Here is a 9632-nt window from a genome sequence, read left to right as displayed (position 1 = left end):
ACACCTACCCATTAGTTTAAATGAAACATTGATTGGCCATTATTAATACTCAATTTTTTTCAAAATAAAGCAATATTTCCATTTACTCTCCCTCTTTCTCTTCCTCTTTCTTCCTCTCCTTTACTTATTATTATTTTTTTTTTCTTTTTCTTTCCTTCTCTCAAAAAAAAAAAAAGAAATCAACTTGTAAACCTCTAGATCCAGGTCGGCAATGTCTCTTTCATTGCTTGATTTCCTTTCTTCCCTTCCCTCCCCGCTTCCTCCCTTCCTTCCTTCCTTCATTCTTTCCTTCCTCCCTACCGTCCTTATTCCCTTCCTTCCTGCCTTCCTCCGCCCCCCCCAAAAAAAAAAAAGAAAATTCCCTCAAAAAGTACAACAGCCAGGTGCTATGACTCGTGCCTGTAATCCCAGCACCCTGGAAGGCCCAGGCAGGCAGATTATTTGAGCTCAGGAGTTTGAGACCAGCCTGGCCAACATGGAGAAACTATGTCTGTATAAAAAATAAAATACAGGCCGGGCACGGTGGCTCACACCTGTAATCCCAGCACTTTGGGAGGCCAAGGTGGGTGGATCATTTGAGGTCAGGAGTTCGAGACCAGCCTGACCAACATGGTGAAACCCCATCCCTATTAAAAATACAAAACTTAGCCCGTGTGTGGGTCCCAGCTACTCAGGAGGCTGAAGCAGAAGAATCGCTTGAACCCAGGAAGCGGAGGTTGCAGTGAGCCAAGATCGCACCACTGGACTACAGTCTGGGCAACAGAACAAGACTCCATCTCAAAAAAAATAAAATACAAAAATTAGCCAGGCATGGTGGCTCATGCCTGTAGTCCAAGCTACTCTGGAGGCTGAGGTGAGAGGATCACCTGTTCCTGAGAGGTCTAGGCTGCAGTGAGCAGTGATCATGCCACTATATTCCAGCTTGAATGGCACAGTGAGATCTTATCTCTAAACAAAATAAAACAAAACTACCTCAAAACAAGGTACATAATACATACTTTGAGATGCAGCAAAAATAAAATGAATTTGCTGGGTGCAGGGACCACTCCTGTAATTCCAGCATTTTGAGAGGCTGGAGGATCACTTGAGGTCAGGCGTTCAAGATCAGCCTGGCCAACTTGGCAAAACCCTATTTCTCCTAAAGATACAAAAATTAGCCAGGCATGGTGGCACACATCTGCAATTCCAGCTACTCGGGAGGCTGAGGGATAAAAATCGTTTGAACCCAGGAGGCAGAGGTTGCATGAGCCAAGATCGCACCACTGCACTCCAGGGGAAAAGAGCAAGACCTTGTCTCAGAAAAAAAGATGGATTGAAGGATGATGGATGGATGGATGGATGGATGGATGGATGGATATGCAATAAAACAAGTATAGAAACATGTTAATGGTAGATGGTAGTTGTAAACAGTGGTTATAAGGATGGTGACTCTAATTTTTTTTTATTTTTATTATTGTCTTAGAGACAGGGTTTTGCTCTGTCACCCAGGCTGGAGTGCAGTAGCATGATTATGGCTCACTCTAGCCTCAATTTCCTGAGCTCAAGTAATCCTGCCATCTCAGCCTCCTGAGTAGTTAGGACTACAGATGAGTGCCGCCACGCCTGGCTAATTTTTTGTTTTGTTTTGGTAGAGATGGGGTCTTGCCATATTGCCCAGTTTGGCTTTAACCTCCTGGGCTCAAGCGATCCTCCTGCCTCAGCCTCCAAAAGTGCTGGGATTACAAGCATGAACCACTTGCCTGGCCACCAACATGACTTGTTTTTGAGACAGAGTCTTGTTCTGTTGCCCAGGCTGGAGTGCCTGGCTCACTGCACCTTCTGCCTCATGGGTTCAAGCAATTCTCAGCCTCTGAAGTAGCTGGGATCACAGGTGTGCACCACTACGCCCAACTAATTTTTGTATTTTATCCATTTATTTATTTTATTTTATTTATTTTTTGAGACAGAGTCTTGCTCTGTTGCCCAGGTTGGAGTGCAATGATCATGGCTCACTGTAACCTCTGCCTCCCAGGTTACTTGCCTCCCAAGTAGCTGGGATTACAGGTGTCCACCACCATGCCTGGCTAATTTTTGTGGTTTTAGACAGGGTTTTGCCATGTTGGCCAGATTGGTCTCAAACTCCTGACCTCAGGTGATCCACCCATCTCGGCCTCCCAAAGTGCTGGGATTACAGGCATGAGCCACTGGGCCCAGACTGTTTATTTGTTCTGAGACAGAGTCTTGCTCTGTCACCCAGGCTGCACTGCAGTGGTGTGACTGTAACTCATTGCAACCTGAACTCCTGAGCTCAAGAGTTCCTTCCCATCTCCAATTCCCCACGTATCTGAGACTACTACTACATGCCCAGCAAATTTTTATTTTTATTTTTTTTTTTATTTTATTTTTTTTGAGATGGAGTTTCGCTCTTGTTACCCAGGATGGAGTGCAATGGCGCGATCTCGGCTCACCGCAACCTCCGTCTCCTGGGTTCAGGCAATTCTCCTGCCTCAGCCTCCTGAGTAGCTGGAATTACAGGCACGTGCCACCATGTCCAGCTAATTTTTTGTATCTTTAGTAGAGACGGGGTTTCACCATGTTGACCAGGATGGTCTCGATATCTTGACCTCGTGATTCACCCGCCTCGGCCTCCCAAAGTGCTGGGATTACAGGCTTGAGCCACCGCGCCCGGCCTTGTTTTTATTTTTTTATAGAAATGGGACTTCCTTATGTTGCCCAGGCTGGTGTTGAACTCCTGGCCTCAAGTGATCTTCCCGCATCAGCCTCCAAAACTATTAGGATTAGAGGCATGAGCCACTACACCAGACCCACATTGAAGTTGAGTTCAGTTCTCACTGGACTATTGCAATAGTATGTTACTTATTAAAATCTGCCTTTACCTCTTTAATATTTGGCTTTATCTCTGATATAGCTTTTCTGAATGTCTGAAATTTTCATAATAAGATTGGAATAAAAATAACAACACTTAAAAACCGTAGACACATACCAGCTATGTCAGAGTAACTGGTATTGGGCTTGCCTCCTCCCCATAAACAAACAGAAAACTGGGGCTGGGCATGTCAGCTCACACCGATAATCCCAACACTCTGGGAGGCTGAGGCAGATGGATAACCCGAGGTCAGGAGTTCGAGACCAGCCTGACTAACATGGGGAAAACCCATCTCTAATAAAAATTTAAAAATTAGCCAAGTGTGGTGGTGTGCACCTGTACACTGTAGTGCCAGCTACTCACGAGGCTGAGACAGGAGAATCACCACCCGGGGGCACAGGATTCAGTGAGCCAAGATCACTCCACTGCACTCCAAGCCTGGGTGACAGAGCAGGACTCTGTCTCAAAAAAAAAAAAAGAAAACTGGATACATATGTGAAACGGCTGTTTTTAGACAGGAGGCAACAAGCAGCACAGGACCCGGATCCTGGGGACAAGAGAAACAGGCTTTCTGCCTGGAGAGCCTTTCCAGGGTGAGACATAGGAAGATGGTGTCTGGGCCAGGTGCTATGGCTCAGGCCTGTATTCCCAGCACTTTGGGAAGCTGAGGCAGATGGATCACCTGAGGTCGGGAGCTCGAGACCAGCCTGACCACTGACCAACATGGTGAAACCCTGTCTTTAAATAAATTAATTAAATTAAATAAAAAGGAAGATGGTATCTATGAGACCACAGCAAACTTGCTGACTTGAGGGAACAGAAAAAGGATTCAGAGGAACTGAGGGAGCCAGAATGCATGGGGCAGAATACCAGAGAGGAGGGAGCTAGCTATACAATGAAAAAGCTGTAGAAATCCAGATAGGGACCGCCTTGAGTCTTTGGCTTATTGATTTTTTTTTTTTTTTTTTTTTTTTTTTTTTTTTGAGGCAGAGTTTCACTCTGTCGCCAAGGCTGGAGTGCAGCAGCAGTTTCTCTGCTCATTGTACTTCTGCCTCCTGCATTCAAGTGATTCTCCTGCCTCTGCCTCCTGAGTAGCTGGGATTACAGGCATGCGCCACCACACCCGGCTAATTTTTGTGTTTTTATTTGTTTGTTTGTTTTGAGACTGAGTCTGTCTCTGTCGCCCAAGCTGGAGTGCAGTGGCATGATCTCGGCTCATCGCAACCTCCACCTCATGGGTTCAAGTGATTCTATGCCTCAGCCTCCCAAGTAGCTGGGACTACAGGCACATGCCACCACACCACACCCAGCTAAATTTTTTATTTTGAGTGGAGACCAGATTTCACTATGTTGGCCAGGCTGGTCTTGAACCCCTGACCTCAAGTGATCTGCCCACCTCAGACTTTCAAAGTGCTGGGATTACAGGCATGAGCCACAGCACCTGGACATAATTTTTGGGTTTTTGTTCGTTTGTTTTTTGAGTCAGAGTTTTGCTCTTGTTGCCCAGGCTGGAGTGCAATAGCATGATCTCAGCTCACTGCAACCTCCACCTCCTCGGTTCAAGCAATTCTCCTCCTGACTCAACCTCCTGAGTAGCTGGAATTACAGGCATGTACCACCATGCCTGGCTAATTTTGTATTTTTAGTAGAGACAGGGTTTCTCCATGTTGGTCAGGCTGGTCTCGAACTCTTGACCTCAGGTGACCTGCCCGCCTCAGCCTCTCAAAGTCCTGGGATTATAAGCATGAGCCACCGTGCCCACCCTCATTTTTGTACTTTTATTGGAGATCGGGTTTCACCGTGTTGGCCAGTCTGGTTTTGAACTCCTGGCCTCAAGCAATTCACTTGCTTTGGCCTCCCAAAGTGCTGGGATTGCAGGCATGAGCCACCACACCTGGACTGGCTTATTAAAATAAATAAGCAAGAGGCCACTGGCCTGAGGCTGTCTCCATACTTCAAGTTCCTACATATTGAACTGTGACCTAATTTAGTCCATAAAGGAATTTAAACCTAATTTAGGAGTATATTTTTTGTAAAAGATAATCAGGTTTCAGCTAATCATAAGCAACCAGGTTTCAGTCAATCACGGGCAGCCAACTGATGGGACCATGTTTAAACAAGGCTAACCCCTTAGGTTACTTCCGTAGTTTACTTCTATTTTCCGTCTATAAACACTCGCTACCCATGTTGCAGAGGCAAGTTCTTTGAACCTCTTCTGGTTCTAAGTGCTGCCCAATTTATTAACTGTTCTTTGCTCAAATAAACTCTGTTAAGTTTAATTTTGCCTGAAGTTTTTCTTTTAAGAGGCTGAATACTAAGCTATAAAACTGTGGGGTGAAATTCAGTAACAAAACGCAAAACCCCCTGCAAGCTATTCCAGTCATAAACCGAAAGGTTCCCAGAGCTCACATTAGCCAGCAGTGGAGAGACTGTAGGATAACCAAAGCATCCAGTAGAGGTCCCAGAAGTGTCATACCCCCAATAACAAGGCTAGAGCAGTGGCTCTCAGAGTATGACCCACATGACATTTCCTGAAGGTCTTCAGAGTCAAAAGTATTTTATAGTGTTACTGTCAAAGTCACAATAAAGATGTAGCGATGAGACCGGGCGCGGTGGCTCACACCTGTAATCCCAGAACTTTGGGAGGTCAAGGCAGGTGGAGCACGAGGTCAGGAGTTCGAGACCGGCCTGGCCAAGATGGTGAAACCCTGTCTCAAAAAAAAAAAAAGATGTAACAATGAATCTCTAAATTTAACATCTTATTTGGGAAGCAAGAATGGCAACTTGGGGCATATATAGACTAGGTGGTTTTTAGTGTGTCCAAAAAACAAAGAGAGGTTTGGGGGTTTTACAAAAAAGATAAATGTTATGTGTTGATTTTAAATAAATTTCATTGATATTAATAAAGTTTCAGAGAGCTAACAAGATACAATTAGTGAGCAGATATGGTGGGTAAAATTAGCCTTAGAGAGGCAGCAGGTTGTTTCAGCAGCTATGAGATAAGACTGGCCTCAAGTTACAACAGGCAGTTTCTTCAGCAACTGGACATGCAGAGAACTACATTTTTGGATCAATGTTATGTGCCCTGAAAGCTTTTTCCCTCTGGCCTCTTTTACTCTTAGTTGAGTATGACAAGAATGACTCAATTTGTATGTTCAGCTTTCACAGTATCAAGATGTAATTTGCCTTTTCACTGTGTTGACATCTGCACTGACAGGTACAAAAGAAATTAAGGAGGCTGAGCGTGGTGGCTCAATCTGTAATCCCAGCATTTTGGGAGACTGAGGCAGGCAGATAACCTGAGGTCAGGAGTTCAAGACCAGCCTGGCCAACATGGTAAAACCCCATCTCTACTAAAAATGCAAAAATTAGCTAAGCTTGGTGACGAGTGCCTGTAATCCCAGCTACTCAGGAAGGTGAGGCAGGAGAATTGCTTGAACCCAGAGGCAGAGGCTGCAGGGAGCTGAGGACGTGCCATTGCACTCTAGCCTGGTCAACAGAGAAAGACCTTGTCAGGAAAGAAAGAAAGAAAGGGAGGGGAGGGGAGGGGAGGGGAGGGGAGGGGAGGGGAGGGGAGGGGAGGGGAGGGGAGGGGAGGGGAGGGGAGGGGAGGGGAGGGGAGGGGAGGGGAGGGGAGGGGAGGGGAGGGGAGGGGAGGGGAGGGGAGGGGAGGGGAGGGGAGGGGAGGGGAGGGGAGGGGAGGGGAGGGGAGGGGAGGGGAGGGGAGGGGAGGGGAGGGGAGGGGAGGGGGAAGGAAGAAAGAGAAGAGAAGAAGGAAGAAAGGAAGGAAGGAAGGAAGGAAGGAAGGAAGGAAGGAAGGAAGGACTGCCAGTTTCTTGGTATTAATTAGGAATCAAGGAAGTCTCCATTGTATTCTTCACCAACACATAATCACAGGGGTTTTTTTGTTTTTTTTTTTTGAGACAGAGTTTCGCTCTTGTTAGGCTGGAGTGCAATGGCGCGATCTCGGCTCACCACAACCTCCGCCTCCTGGGTTCAGGCAATTCTCCTGCCTCAGCCTCCTGAGTAGCTGGGATTACAGGCACGCGCCACTATGCCCAGCTAATTTTTTGTATTTTTAGTAGAGACAAGGTTTCACCATGTTGACCAGGATGGTCTCAATCTCTTAACCTCCCAAAATCCACCCACCTCAGCCTCCCAAAGTGCTGGGATTACAGGCGTGAGCCACTGCGCCTGGCCAGTTTTATTTTATTTTATTTTTAAGCCAGTTTCAATTAAGAGTCCTGTGATGAAATAATAAAACTTAGGCCTGGCATGGTGGCTCACGCCTATAATCCCAGCACTTTGGGGGACCCAGGCGGGTGGATCATGAGGTTAGGAGATTGAGACCATCCTAGCCAACATGGTGAAAGCCCATCTCTACTAAAAATACAGAAATTAGCCACGTATAGTGGCACATGCCTATAGTCCCAACTACTCAGGAGGCTGAGGCAGGAGAATCGCTTGAACATGGGAGACAGGGGTTGCAGTGAGCTGAGATGGCGCCACTGCACTCCAGCCTATGTGACAGAGCAAGACTCTGTCTCAACAAAGAAAGAAAGAATAAAACATGATAATTTCCAATGTTACAACTTTGTAACATTGAATACACACACACACACACACACACACACACACACACACTGTAATGAAATGGGAAGTAGATATGAAGCATTTCTGCTGCATACCAAAGTAGATAGCTGTCGGTCCATGCATAGTGGCTCATGCCTGTAATTTCAACACTTTGGGAGGCGGAGGAAGACAGATCACTTGAGGTCAGGAGTTCAAGCCCAGCCTAGCCAACATGGTGAAACCCTGTCTCTACTAAACAAAGTAAGTGGTATGCATCTGTAGTCCCAGTTACTCTGGAGGCTGAGGCAGGAGAATTGCTTGAACCTGGGAGGCAGAGGTTGCAGTGAGCTGAGATTGTGCCACTGCACTCCAGCCTGGGAGACAGAGCAAGACTCAGTCTCAAAAAAAAATAAAAGTAGATAGTTATGTAACTGTTTGAATTGCAAACTGAACTAACTGCTTTCTTCATGGAACACCATTTTTTACTTGAAATAGACTTGGGTGTTTGGTACATACATTCTTTAACCAGGAGAACATTACCACTTCAAGAAAAACTATTGACAATATTTGTTGCCAGTTATAAAAATTTTAACCTTCGCGCTTCCGCTGTCGGCGCAGGCCCTGCGGCTTGACCAGAGCGGAGGGGGCTCCGGAGACGAGTGGACACTGCTGGCCAGGATGGTGCTGGAGAGCGTGGCCCGCATTGTGAAGGTGCAGCTCCCCGCATATCTGAAGCGGCTCCCAGTCCCCGAAAGTATTACCGGGTTCGCGAGACTCACAGTTTCAGAATGGCTTCGGTTATTGCCTTTCCTTGGTGTACTTGCACTTCTTGGCTACCTTGCAGTTTGTCCATTCCTCCCGAAGAAAAAACAACGAAGGATAGCTTGATTAATCTTAAAATACAAAAGGAAAATCCGAAAGTAGTGAATGAAATAAACATTGAAGATTTGTGTCTTACCAAAGCAGCTTATTGTAGGTGTCGGCGTTCTAAACCGTTTCCTGCCTGCGATGGTTCACATAATAAACACCATGAATTGACAGGGGATAATGCGGGTCCACTAATACTGAAGAAGAAAGAAGTATAATAATAATAAATTAGGGTTGAGTTAATTGTATAAAATCTTATAACAATATTTTCTCATTCTTTGTGTATAGAAAATTTTTAAATGGTGGTCTTAATTATTACTACTTGTTGAAAAATTATTTCTTCCAATTTATTTTCTTGCTGCGCTACTGTTTGTATTTGATCCTTTGACTATTCAGTCACATATAGAAATTAAATTGTCAAGCCTCATATCTGACTTCAAAGAATTAATGTATCTTCCAAAAATAAAGTCACTTCTGATTTTAATTTAGGAAAACCTAACTCGTGGCTATGGATCCAAAGCTGTTTGTTTCTTGAATATCAATATTTTCAACAGGATCTTGTATTTAAATTCCCTCCCCCTACACTGTTAAATGTATTATTTTTTCACATCTCTTTTGGTTTTGATAATCTGAAGTGTTTTTTTCTCCTTTTGGCCTTCCACACTTCATTGTGTTTAGATGGATTATGTAAAGAAAAATATTGCCATCAAGAAAAAAAAAATTTTTTAACCTTCAAGCAAAAATTAGAATTTTGGAAAACTTGTGTTCACTACTTTGAACTTGACAGTTTTCCAGTATTTTCTGGGCTGGGCACAGTGGCTCATGCCTACAATCTCAGCACTTCAAGAGGCCAATGTGGGAGGATGGCTTGAGGCCAAGAGTTCAAGTCCAACCTGGGCAACAAAGTGAGACCCCCATCTCTACAAAAAATAACAAAATAAGCTGAGCACAGTGGTGTGTGCCTGTAGTTTCAGCTACAGGGAATGCTGAGACAAGAGGCTGAGGTAGAAGGATCATTTGAGTCAAGGAACTGGAGGCTGCAGTGAGCTATGATAGTGCCACTGCACTCCAGTCTGGGGGACAGAGCAAGACCCTATATCTAAATTTAAAAAAAAAAATATTCTGCCCCAAAAAAGAAAAAAAATTCTGATGAGATCCGTGGTGGTATTAACAAATGTGAATTCTTTGTTATTATGTAATGTGGTGTGTGTATATACATATATATACGTATATATATATCTATATATATTTGGTTTTTTTTTTGAGACAGAGTCTCACTCTATTGCCCAGACTGGAGTGCAATGGCACAATCTTGAGTAACTGCAAC

The 9632-nt window shown here is 44.8% G+C and overlaps 1 pseudogene; it reads left to right on the top strand.

Annotated features, from left to right (window-relative positions):
* Positions 1-8072: 8072 nt before the first annotated feature.
* Positions 8073-8647, top strand: LOC144582747 (CDGSH iron-sulfur domain-containing protein 2 pseudogene; annotated as a pseudogene).
* Positions 8648-9632: the final 985 nt, after the last annotated feature.

The sequence above is a fragment of the Callithrix jacchus genome, chromosome 5, assembly GCF_049354715.1.
Source record: "Callithrix jacchus isolate 240 chromosome 5, calJac240_pri, whole genome shotgun sequence".
Classification (NCBI taxonomy): Eukaryota; Metazoa; Chordata; class Mammalia; order Primates; family Cebidae; genus Callithrix; species Callithrix jacchus.
This window is presented reverse-complemented; position numbering and strand designations above follow the sequence as displayed.